This window comes from Eleginops maclovinus, chromosome 6 (assembly GCF_036324505.1).
Source record: "Eleginops maclovinus isolate JMC-PN-2008 ecotype Puerto Natales chromosome 6, JC_Emac_rtc_rv5, whole genome shotgun sequence".
NCBI lineage: Eukaryota > Metazoa > Chordata > Actinopteri > Perciformes > Eleginopidae > Eleginops > Eleginops maclovinus.
The window spans coordinates 16,164,486-16,178,888 of NC_086354.1; positions in this window are offsets into that span (position 1 = coordinate 16,164,486).

Genomic DNA, 14,403 nt, shown 5'->3' on the forward strand with positions numbered 1-14,403 from the left:
AATGCCCATGTCTGGTGGATAGATAAATAGATAGAAAAACATTAAAGCCTAATTTTTTTACCTATTACAACTAGGGCTGCAAACAAAAAAATTAGAAGTTGACAGAAAAATCAATCAAACAGCTATTACTGAATATGTGATTTTCCTATCTGGAGACTTCCTGCTTTTCTCTGTTTTATATCTCATTTAATGGAATACACATGGGTTTTAGACTGACATAAGAAGACATTTAAAGATATGATCTTGGTATTTGAGATGGAACTTTTTTCATTATATGCTGACATTTTAGAGACTAAATTCAATCAATACAATTTTTTTTTTAAATGAATCAAGGAAATGATCTGCAGATTATCAAAAGAAAATATCTTTAGTTTCCGTCCCAATGAGGACAGGCTTTTCTGAAGTATATTAAACAATAAGCAATGTTTCCCAGTGTAAAAAAAAAAGCACCAGATGTGCGGTCAAAACAACAGATGATCTCATCTCAACACACGCTCTGACCTGAGATTTTGAACAAAATGCATGGTAAATTATTCGGAATAACACATGTATTGAGTATAGACAATCAAACACAAAAAGCACTTTTTTTCGTGGATATAATAGAAAACATCATCAGTAGTAGAGGTGGATAGTAGTTGTAAGTGTGCCAGTGATGGTGTGAAGAGGTTTCTCAAAGCATACAAAGGGAAAGTTTGTAGTGTTCATCGGCCCAGCAGCTCTGCAAAAGCCTGAGGATAAGCCTTGAGCCAAAACACAGCAGATAGCCAAGGGTGAGGTGAAAACTCCGACTGCACGGTTATGCTCTGAGGCAAGCATCCTGCTGCAATGGCAGACTACACCCGACAATGTGTCACACAGCAGTATGTTGGTGTTACAAACAACAAGACCCTTATACACACTGTCAGTGGAAGCTTCATGGAGAGAATGAGAAACTACAGAGTGGAGAGTTTGAGAGGGACAGAGAAAGCAGGGCGAGGAATGAAAATCTCTTGGGTGGGATCTTAAGAATAGGTTAGTAAAGGTGAGATGCTGCCGGGACACAGAATAGATCTAGTTTTCTTTCTGTCCTTCCCTCTGTAGAAATTGAAAGGGGCTGCCGGATAATATAATTGGTTCCAGGAGGGGTGAATGATGCAGGGAGGGACTTAAACGTACCCCGAGAAACCTGACAGTACATGCCGGAGAAAGAAAAGAAAAAGGAAAACAAAATAAATGCAAGTTGACAGGCAAAATGGGGGACAGTTAGGCTTAGTGTTATTACCATGACAAAGAGAAAAGAGCGCAGTGTCTACTCCCTGCATGGAGGGTGAAGAGGTTTAAGGACAGAGCAGCAGGAGATGAGGAAGTGGCACACTGAGCTGTGCGTGTGTGACTGTGTGCTTGTTTCAGCCTGCGGTAGTGTGCGTGTGAATCTGTCGCTCTGCGTCTCCCTCTGTCGTGTGTATGTATGTAATCATATCACTTGCAAGGCGTAGCACTTTGTCTGCTCTGATATTAATACTCTGCAACTAGAACATATCGAGAAAGGCTCGCAGAGGACTTTCTCCACTTCTAACGACACAAATGATTAAGTATGTTGGTTATATGCGCACGCAGGGCCTAAAGTGTTACAGATTGAATCAGCTGCAGAGACAACTATCAAAGACTGATAACTCCTAAGGGGGCCTTCAGGCATTCAGGAGACTGATTACTGCTCTGCAGGGCAAGAAGTGACATCATTCCTGGCTGGAAGCTGTTAGAAAGAGGGCTAGCAGAGCATGCTTTATGTACCATCTTCCCATGCTCACACACAAGCATTAGCATAGAGACCGCTGTGGTTCTTTACACATTCGACTGTGGCGCTTTACATCAGCTGACCACATCAAACAGCAGAGAACAGGGTTAATCTCTCCCTATGGTAATGCCCAGAGATTTATACAGAGATGCAACTTTTCAGTTTGCGAGCTGCAAAGATCTAATGACATGAGCGAATGAAGCCCTCTTTTACATACCAACATTAAACAGTAATTATTACAATACAGAAAAAGATAATTGGATGAATCTCTATCAAGTGGAGAGCTTCCTTACAAAATTAGATTTCCACACAGCATAAGAGAAAGCCACAAGAGGATGCAACATTTCATTTTATTTTCAATGGGGCTCGAATATTAAGTTACCAATTTGAATTTTATCAGAGCAATTTTGAAATGAAAGTGAAATGTAAATTAATGCAAAGATAAAAAATATATTTGTGTGCGTAGAAAATGAAAAGGATTGATAGATTGACAGAAAAGTGTTTTTTTTTATTATTTTTTATACTAGAGCCCTGTAATGCAGTCAAAAGCTAGTTTATAAGATAATGCTTCTATCTGTATCTTCATTTTCAAGGTTTTTTCCCCCAGATATGTATGATTTAATATCACCTTTCTCATATTCCATATTCCAAAAGCCCAGCATTAGCTAGCTACCATCGATTGCCTTTGCTTGCCGGCTAAAATGCCTAATCCACCGTATAAGTTTATACAGTGGTGCCACAGCAGTATGCAGTACGGAATAAACACTACATGCAAATTAGCTTCAGCTAGCTGCTGGAGAGCTAGAAAACCAAGAGCTTGAAAAGCAAGCGCTTATACACACAGACACACACATAAATTGTAGACCAATCAGTTCTTTGTGCTTGCATGGATACGCCCATCTTTGTAATATATCTGCTTAAGGAAAGATGTGAATATGGTGAGGACATGGAAAATGTTTCCGGTAGAGAATAAGGAATAGATCTCACAACACCATTTTAATGTATGGGTCCAAAAAGCCTTTCTACTGCTTTTACTTTTAGCTCATTTCATTTATTTGAATATTATAAGTAGCAATATTATTTAACTTAAAATATTATCTATTGCTGTATTCAGTTATTTTTTTTTTAGATTTGTCCGATTTATTTTTTATTACATTTTGACAGCTTTGGGGCTCCACAGCAAGCTCTTACATTTTGTTAAATTAAATCCAAATTCACAAAACACAAATGTATTACATAATGGCAGCAGAGAGTGGCCACTTGCACACAATGACTTCTCCCTGGGTTATCTATTATGGTAAGTAAGTATTATTATGTTGAGAGGGCTAGCTTGCCTGCCCCCATCTGTTAGAGCCTTACAAAGCCTCATCAAAATATTAATGTTTTTAAAATCGAAATAGCATGGTTATACCCGGCTGTGACACAAACAGTCGGATAGTCATTTTGTCAGCCTCTGGACCCAATTATCTGATTAGGCATTATGTTTTCTTGTGTGACTCCATAGAATCAGACTCACCAACATGTGTTATCTTCTCTCGCTGGCACATATTTCTTCTGCTGATATTTTCTACTCGTGTAGATTTTGTTGCACTGGGAATTAACAGAAGCAGCAGGTCCCTCAAAAAGACAGGCAGGTTATGTTTTTATAACCTCTGGTTTTTAAGCACCATCCAGTGTGACAAAATGCACTCTCTAGCTCGAGAAAGTCACAGCAAGTGATCCACAGAAAGTAAGTAGGAACAGCAGCAGCAGCACGGCTCCAGAGTTTCACAACAGCTCTCCCTAGTTTTACTTTTTTTGAGATTGACCTATCAAGATGAATTCCATTGTATACAATAATAAACTGAGCACCTCCGGCTGTTTTTGCACTGATTATACCGTTGGCACAGAGCGTTACCAGACACCTATTATAGGAATTATGTTCCTGCAAAAAAGACACGTGTTGACAACATGCAGCGTATTGGTTTTTACATAGGGTATGCAACCACTACAGCTAAATAGACTGCGGCAGTTATGTTAATAAGATACCTGACACTGATATAGGTCAATTGGATGGTGTTGTTGTGTTAAAGTGATCATGTTACAGCGCCTAGTGGCCGAAGTGTACTCCTCGACTTGCTAAATGATGCTAAGTGGCGTTCATATTGCTGTTGAGCATACCAACACAGTTCACAGCGCTGACTGTTGTATTTCTAGATGCTAATGTTTATTTAAACACAGGAGGCAGAGTGCTACTAACTAGAGAGTGTGAACTGATTAATGTGTTGTGTCATTATCAACATGACATGTAACGCAGCAGCAGCAAAACATTAAAGAGCGTAAGCAGGGCAGATATTATGGAGCTGAGCCCCTGAAACATGCATGTCATGGTTTTTTATTCAACCAATGTTACTTTAACAAGTCGTCAAAAAATGATGATGGTATGTAGATATGTACATATTTATACATACACAAAAGAGCAAACTAATAATGATATTATAAAGAAAACCGGATACAAATCATCAAAATCAAGGTTATTGCAATAACACATTTACTCCATGCCGGGTGGGTGTGTGTGTATGTGTGTGTGGGTGTGGGTGTGGGTGTGTGTCTGTGTGTCTGTGTGTGTGTCTGTCTGTCTCTCTGTCTGTCTGTCTGTCTGTGCGTGCAGGGTTATATCAATAAAATGTACTTTTATGGTCATTGCTATTTGGAATAAACGTAATATATTATATCTGAATAATATAATACATAATATATATTTATCTATTCATATTTAATAAGCACAATTTAAATGTGGGTAATTATTTGTATGCAAAAAATACATTTAGAAAATGTAATTACTTACAATGCAGCTTTTAAAGGATGATTTTATCCAGGCTCTCATATTATAATATCTACAATAGCTGTCTTCCCATTACAATCCAAGAGCACCAAACACATTTTTTTTTTTAAATCGACATCTCTGTAACATTTAACCGCTTATGATGCAATGATTTATTAAAAAGGTAGGAGACTGCATTAGCAAGGTCTGAAAATAAATAGCGTGTGCCGTACATAAGATGAAGTGCACAAAGTAGATATTTTTTAATAACAAAAATAATTATGTTCTATTCGGAGTAATGTCTTCTTTGTATTTATTTGAGTGTATATACACAGTATTTCACTGCTCTATTTAGCAAATTGCCAGAGGACTTTTATTTTAATCAAATTCAAGAACAACTGCTATTAATACCAAAATGATACTTGTACCTATGTGTAGTGCAGCTACAGTAGTTGAACCCCTGTCATAAGGGTTTTAACTACTCTACCAGTGAGAAAAAAAGAGGCTATTTTGTCTATTTTTGGAATGCTGTATTTATAATATAAATGTTAACTAGGACACAAATGAAGCGGGGAAAAAATTGACCGTGTTCTCATTTTTCTTTTTCATCAAGTAGAGGTTGACTATCAGGTCATTAGGGGGTTAGAGCAGAAAAACGCACCATCACTGATTATTAACTAAGAGACAATTAGATTCAAAACATTGATAGAAAATTTAACATTTGCAACAAAAAAAAGTCTGACATAATTTGGGCTTCCCTGTCAGTTTGTGTTAGGTGTGATCTGTGCACTGTGCTCTGTGCCTAACTTTGAGAACCGGAATAAAAACAGCTTGTAACCCTGAGTGACAGGGAGCACTCTGACTGCAGCCTTTGAGAAAAAAAAAAGGAGTATAAAATCTCAGATCTCACTTGTGAAAGCAATCCTAAATGTAGGTCTAGCGGCCAGCCTGTAATCAATTGGAAATGGCACATCCAACCCTCTGACCAACACCTGAATGGTAAACGCTCTTGGCACAGTTTGCCTCCACTGCAATGTAAGAAAAAATGTCACTTCCTTTGCCAACTTTGTGTGTCGCTTTGCACCAGCATGGCAAGAGAAAACGACAGCGTCAATAACAGTGAATGAATTTTCACCAAATTAATATTCGACGCTGCAACCGTACTTATCAAGTAATATTTTTACACTCCTGTAGTAGTTTGAAATTGAAGCAGCATGACTGTACATTTCTCACCATGCAGAGATTCTTGTTAATTTTCCCTCCTGTGAAGAAACAGCGCTTTATCCTTTATACTCCATTGTTGTTGCCAGTGAATAGGGGTATCCATGGAATATAGGAGGAGAGAAATGAAAGAAATGCATACATCACAAAGCCTGTAGTGCAAGCAACAAAAGAGTGGAGGTGTTTTCACACAAACAGCCTTATTATAGAAATACACTGCGCCTACTGCTGCAAAGAGACATCATTAAATACTAAACTCACATCATTTAAATTCAGTATTATTCACTCTAACGAAGGAGGACTTGAATATTCATAAATTGCAATAAGTATTCTATTTTATTACTGCCCATTGTAATTCTATAGAATACAAATAAATCAAGATATAGTTAGCATCCTTTGCCACACATATTTGCGATTGTGGTTATTTTGTAAAATATAAGCTCTCTTTGTTTTGTTTATAGATGTACGGCCATTTACCAAATGTTATATTAAGTCCCCACTCATGTTACATACATAATCAAACTTGTACAACCACAGTTCTACACTGTACTGACCATCAGGTTTTATATACCTTTATAAATTATAAAAATGCTCCAGATTAATTAAAAAGGCAAAAAATATACATGATTACCCATGTTGTGTATAAAAATGTTGTTGATGTTCAATGGGTTTCAATCAACATCTCATATAAAATAAAAATATTAATTGAATACTTCAAGATGTGTGAACAGACCCACATTGGCTATCCATAAAACAATCTTTCTAGAGCACGACATGTTTTGGTTTTACATCTGATTTCATGGAGTATCGGCAAATATTGGCAGAGATTTGCAATTCCGGCAACAGGATGTCAGACAAAGAGGGAAGTTGAGATGCTGCTTGGCAGGAGATTCTCCATTTCTGCTGGATTTATAGACAAATTAGATACGCCGCAGGCCTACTTTTTCCCCCCTATGGAAATGACCCGCACAGTGTAATTTAGGAAACATGCATTGGACGGCATAAATGCTCCTCCTTCTCCCGTAATCCCCCCTGCTGAAGGTTTTCAGTACAGGCTGAGCGAAAAGACTGCACTCTGACGGCGATGTGGTTTCTATTCAGAGCCACTGCGGCTGTGTTGTTCATTGTTTAATGGAGGTTTTCCTTTAATCCACACAAGAATACATTTTAGCAGTCATGTGTATAAGGCTGGCTTCGAATACTTTCATCTCGAGTGAGGTTCAAGTATACTAGACTTTTCCAAAGATATATATTGCCTCTTATGTTAACTACCCTTTACCTGCCTCTCATAACTCTACAAGGCATAGTTTTGGAATTAAAGAAATAAAAGTATTCAATACAAGGAACAGATATCACACCGAGCAAAACTCGTCATTGTGTGGGTCTTTATTTCGCAGGAGATAAATTCAGCAGGGAGGGAGCTCAGGCTAATAACTATTTCAAGTCCCAATAAAGCCCAAACATCTGATATGACTTAGGAGGCTGATAGAGGCTTGGAGAGGGAGCTCCTACAAAATGTTGGAACCCTTTCGTCAGAAACATCCTGCTCCAAATTCCCCACAGACTTATAATCACCTTTTGCCTCGTTTTGTTTATTTATGTCTTATTAATGTTTGCAGATGGCACAAATGCCAAATCACTCACTCTGCAGGCAGTGATTTACTGTGTGCAAATGTGGCAAGAGAGCGATTTCCGCTGCTCCGCCAACGCCTTCATCGATCAAACCTTTTATTACCTTGATATGATAGGAAGGGAAATGTGGGAATAGTTTTGGGGATTTTTCCACTTCATTTGGCTACTCTGTCTGGTGAATTTAAGCAAATAAACTATGCTCCACTTAAAATACTTCAATTGCTAAATTTGGACGCAGTTAACCCTGAGCTTAACACATTTGTTTGTTTTTTTTGCTTTAAAGTATTCTAAACACTATTGCATGTAAATCCTTTGCATATGTGGAACAACACAAACCAGGGATTTACAAGTGTACTTTGAAAACAACATCTGTAAGATCATTTCTCACACTCGCAGGCTATTCATCAATGCCATTACATTTATTTTACATATTATCACGGCGCTTTAGAAGCTAATCTGCTGCCAAGGTGTTTGGTCACATTTAATCACAATTAAGAAAAAATCTAATGACATAGTTGTATTGAAGATTAGTAAATGTGCATTTTAAAATGAATAATATGTGGTTCGGGAAAACGTTCAATAGATGCTGTTTGTTTACCTTCAGCCCTCTATGTAGGTTACACATCTGCCCCCAACAAAACCTCCAGCAACCAATCAAAACACGCATCCTTTGTCTTGTGACTGTCTATGAAGCCATTGTAAACAGCCCTTACACGAGCCACAGGTATTCTGCAACAGGGCACACTTGTCTTAGTGGGAGGTTGCACACACATTATGAGCTCTAATCCTCTTATGTCCTTTCTCCTTTTAAAAATGTGTCTCTCCTCTCGACCTCATCAGAGGAGGTAGTATTTCTATACATGCTGTCTGGCAGCTGCTGCAAACTCCCACTTCATTTTGCGGGGGCTCCATGAACCTCAAGGTCCGAAGAAACACAAATAACACATGCTGCCGAATAATATAGAATATCTTTTTCCATGTGCTGCATGTCTGTACTGGTCTGAATCACAAAAAAAGATCTGGCTGCAAAGAATGCTTTGAAGGTTTTAGTCATACCCAAATGTGCTGGTTTTCCTCTCATGCGCCTCGTCAAGGTTTCTCCCTCGTGCGTCTGGATCGGAGATGCTGGGAGAGGATCTGCTACAAAGAGAATTGCAGATCAACTTCAGCTTGACAGTACATGAATGCAGCCAAGCACAAAGAGCCTAAAAAGTGTTGCCTGCACCTCAACACAAGTTAGAAGAGCATTTCATTTAGCGTGCAAAGTGCTGAGGAAAAATGTTTTCCCCACATAATCTCTAAAACAATTGTATTTTGCTTTTTAATAAATGGGGCATATTCTTGTTTCTTGTAATGATCAAAAACAGTTTGGTTGAATACAGTCATGAAATTGAATGTCTTCTGCAGACAGTAAATCAGAGGCACATGGCTGCGGTTTGCAGTACAAAGCAGGCTTTGCCGAATTAGGCGACAGTGAGGGTGCTGCTGTGATTGTCTTTGCCAAGCAGGGTGGTTCCAGTGTATTATAAACAGACATCCCCTGCGTATTTCATGCATCGGACAACCGAAGAAAAAGAAGCAAATAGCTCGGAGGGCAAAAAAAACAGCTCATTAATGTCTGGGATTGAGGGAGACTAGCAGGAATTGATCAAGTGAAAGAGTCAACCACAAACAAGCAAATATCAGCGCAGTACAACATCAAGCTAGTGGAACCGCACGATGTTGGAAACAAGCTTAAGATGTCTGTGTGGTTTTCTTCACAAACATATATTTGTGAGTTTTCTAACATTACGAAGACTAAAAAGAAATCTATTTGTTATTTATTTAAATATATTTTTTCCCTATGCATAGAAAAAAAACACTTACGCCTGCTTTATGTCTTAAAAAACGTTCTGAAAAAAAGAAAATACAATTGAATTGCTATTAGATCATCTTTTATTTTTAAAAGTATCCTGACTTTTTTAAATATATAAAAAATGTTGGTTTATGCGGGATGCTTCAAATGTTTTCTTGAATGATTCAGGCTAAGCAACAGTAATGGAAAATTAAATACTGTAATAAGACTGACATCGTTCAATAACCAGATGTATAAATTTGATTAGCTTGGTTTAGTTAAAACTCTCTCAATTTTTCCGATCAGGTGCAGCTGCATTAACACTGAGCAGATGTCCCTGTTAGTTCAAACCCCACATGTAAAGTCTTTCTGAATGAAACTGGAAACAGCCAGAATGCAGAAATTATTAATCAAATGTTTCTGTAATAGACACTAGAACTGAAGATTCATAATTAGACTAAAATGCAGAAAATAACACAGTTAATTAATAAAGAAGTCACACGTAAAAAATGTGATAATTAGATACATATCCAGCGATTTAAATAAGCCCCACCTTTGCAAGCTTTTAACGTCAGTATTTCTAATTGTATTATATATTTGATAAGCTTTCCTGCCATTTATATCTTAATTAAAATGATATCGCTGCAAAATGTTATGAATGATCACATTCATGCATCAATATTTGTAATTATGTTATATATTATACAGTAAGTGATCCAGAAAGAGCACATTCTACGTAATAATTTCCTACTTAAAGCATATTTGATGTAAATACATTTGTACTTTTACTTTTTAAGTATCATTTTAAATGTAGGACTATTAGTTAACGTATTACTACATTCTTCTGTTGATACTTTAATTTTGAATAAAACATCCGAGTACCTCTACCCCCACTAAACTTGCTTAAACAACTCCAATGAAAAAGACTGCAGTCACACACACACACACACACACACACACACACACACACACACACACACACACACACACACACACACACACACACACACACACACACACACACACACACACACACACACACACACACACACACACACACACACACACACACACACACACACACACACACACACACACACACACACACACACACACACACACACACACACATACACTGGTTTGGTGTGTAACAGACTCATGTAAGCCTTTAATAGAATATTTTGAGGAAAATAACTCTAGAAATAGGACTAAAATAAGGGAGGAGATATGGGTGGAAATATGATTCTACCATAAGACATCTGGTAATATAATACAACTACAGGTAGTACAATTCCTATCTCTGATAAGAACAGCAAACGGCTGCGTAGCTGCATTTCACAGCACAACACCAATCCGCTCTTGTCACATCTACAATGCAGTAAAAGGAGCCTGGTCTGCTGCAAGCTGGAGGTACTTAATGAAAGAGTCGCTGTGTGAGGGAAATCTGGGCCAGGGCTGTATTTACCACAATTTACCCTACCATGCACTCCGAAGGGTTTCTTAGTAAAACAGGTACAAAACTTAGCAAATTCCTGCTTGAAACAGCTTGTGGAAAATAATAATTGTTCTTGTCTTTTTTGAGTGTCACTCTGAAGACATGCTGCCATCAATAAAATCAATTCGCCCTCTCTCATGCTTTAATCACTCGCATAGTTTTAAATTAAATCTGAAAAACGTCAAGATTTTTCCCCCTTCAGACGCTTTATGCTTCCTCCTGTCCCCATTTTCTGTTTCCTGTTTTTCTTTTCACGTCAACATGTCATCTTCTTCCTCTGTTCGCTTCTTTGATTGTTATTCTGTTGTCTTTATTCTTCGACTGCCCTCTTTTGACTGCTGCAAATCACTAAACTAGCTTGAAAACATTTTTTGAAAAAAGACGATTATGTGGATTTGAATTGTCATTTCTTTCTTTCTCAGCAAATAACAGAATATCCAACAAAGAAGAAACTTGGTGCACTGAAGACATAACCACGGAAATGAAGGGCATATTTCATAGACATGGATTAAACTAATCCTGGTCTAATACACTGAAAAAGAGAACTTTGTCTTGCTGTCTGTGAAACCAATCCTTAAATCTCACTGAATTAAAAATGCCTGATATTTTTGCCCTGTACTCAGCTGTATTACACAATTTGGGAGATCCATCAGTACATCTGGTTTATTTATAGCAAGAAGACGGGTCATATAAGTACCAGAGTAAATGCTTTTTTCAGTAAAAAAGCATTTATGCTAAACAACAACCTCTGATGGCTCTTGAATTTATTGCGCATATTGTTTGAACTTTCAACAAAATTCCATCAAAGAGCCCTCTCCCTGTCTCATTTTTTCCTCTCTCGGCCCTTTCATTTGCTTAATATATTAATCTATTCCCTTTTATCTATTTTAGATTACATTAGACCTTCTCTGTATCACTGCAGTGGTGGCCTGAACAGTTAAGTGCCACCACAGTGTGATATCAGGCAGAAGACAGAGAATAAATCGCTAAATCATGATGTTCCTGTCTGATGTCCTTTTACTTTTAAAAGGCATTTAACTGACACTTCTACAGCGAGAGAGAAATCTGCAAATAGTCGCCAAACTGTCAACTCCCTCTCCATCTTTGCTTTTACACTGAAAATATTTCCAGGCAACCCTCAATGGATGTTACAATTTAGTCAATTATTAATGGCTACATGATCTCAAATGCATTTTTTGCTCCCTAAACATAGCTGGCTGTGTATGTATCTTGCTAATGTTGAGTCTGGCACTGTAAAATATTTAGTTGTACAAGTCCTTTACAATCATAATAGCTCTGCACAGGATGCTGCAGTCAATACAACAGCACGAAAAATTATCAATGATGTCCGCTGTGCTGGATATGAAAGATACTTGCATTGAAGCCATTAGACCGAGCCAAGCCAGTGATTCAGAGCTCATCTGTCCTTGAGTCGAGTGTTGGGTTTGCTGCATGTGTGTGATTGTTTGATGTGAGAACATTGCCCCCTGCTGATCCCCTTTTGTACTCTATCAGAGACCTCCACCAGCCAAGCTGACTGACAGTTACATGTGGAATGGGGTTCACTCAAATGCTACCAAGCCATCACTATTGGCTTTGACAACTTTTTTTTTTGGTCCGCTCTTCTCTTATGCTCTGGTTCCATTTGTCATGCGAGTTTCGTCTACAGAAGAAAAAAAAAGTCTCATGTTCTGGATAAGCTGCTGACATGCGATGAGACTCCCGGCGGCAAAGTGTTCGGTAAATCATATAGAAAAACAGTTTGAATAAAAAAATAATTAAATTATATCCTGAATAAATATTCATTGCATAATAAAAAACAACATGGTAATAAATTCAGTGCAGCGGTATTCCCACTGCAGCATTAAAGCCGCTGAAAACATCAAGTCTGAAATATATCTTTTTGACATTAAATATTCATGACCAAATAAGCAACAATCATGATCCGAGCTAGTGACGAAAACATTTTGTAACCGAGTTAATAGAGAGGCAAATTCCCTACCCTAGTTGACCCCTATAGGACGTCAATTCTGAAAAACATTTTAGGGCAGTTAACAACGAGAAACAAACAATTTCTGGATCCCTTTTCAAATTGTGCCAGGAATTTCACAAATGCAGCTGCATTAGGCATAACTTTCTCCCTCACTGAAGATATACATCCACGCTATGATGCCTGCGTATTTAGTACGGGTCTTACTCTTTCTTCACTTCACGGCTGATAAAAATAATTTGGATAAAAAACTAAACTAAATCTAAATGTGTTGTGTGTGAAACATAGCTAATGTCCCTGGATGGTGTAAAATGAGATTACTTTTGGTCACGTTTTTGTCTTTGATCACAAATTAAATGTTTTTGAACTTAAAATGAAATGTTTTTTTTTAATTTCTATAGTAACTGCTATACTGGATGTCAATTTATTGTATAATTTTGAATGTAGATCAGGCATTGCTTTACTAAATCTAGTGAAATAGAATGGGCAATAAATGTTCTGCAAGCCTTTAATGACACAAAAAAGGGTCAACATCAGATGATGCAAACAGAAACAAAGCCTGCGCCTCACTATTACATAACTGTTGTCTCCTTATAAAGCATCAGTTGGCAGCTGACGTAGAGGAAGTTCATAAGTTCAAGCATGTGTGACTGCTCTAAACCCCATGTGGGTCCCATTTAATCTGTCAGCAAACATTTATTTCAAGATGAAATTTTAATGTCTACTAGTTGAGTTTTCCGACATAATAATTGTTCAAGGATTCTAAATAAACAATGAAAAAACACCTGGTGAGAGAAATTGGTATTCTAACAGCAGCCCTGCTTCCAACTGATGATAATCTGTATTCACACCGTCTGCCTTGTCAGATGAAAGCCTTCAATTAGCAGTCAATTCTATTCAGTATTTCCTATCATGCCAACGCTATTTACATTCTCTGTCAGCACCCAAGGCAGCTCCCTGTCAGACAGTTGTGGGAATCACTGCGAGTGAGAATATGAGAACCCTGCCGTGAACAAAGTGTAAAAACAAGTGTTTTGTAGTAATCACAGTTGCGGGCTTCTGAAGCATGCTGATCTATACCTTGTGGCTGTAGATGGAAGGATCCATAGGTTGAAGTGTCATCCTTTCCGTCTTAACCCCAGAGACTCCGGCGAAGAGATGAAACACCTTTGACGCTTTGAGTTGCAGCCAAGTGCAGGCGGGGATCTGTGGAAGCCCTCAGCATGATGCTTGTCCCCTCACTAGGTGTTCTTAGTGCAGACAAGCCACTGATTTAATTTTGCTCTGCTAACCACCCATATCGCAGCCAGATTCACATTAAATGCATTCAAAACAATGCAGTAGCTGCGTGTAAGTTAAATAATAGGGCAGGCACATCCTTTCTTACGACTATAATATTAGCGTTGTGTTTGTGTGGTCGGCATCATGCATTGCTTTGAGCAATTCTTTTCTGAGGATAATAAAGCATCAGCAGTAGGATGTCCATCTTGTGCAACTCAATAACCAAAGTCATACTGAGATGCTGAGGAGCATCTATGTTCCTTTGTCAGTTTGTAAATTGGTCCATTGTGGAGATTTTCATCCAGTGCCATTATTAATAGTATTGTGGTGTGGTAGTGTGGGGGTCCAGGCACATAAAGGAACATCTTTTGAA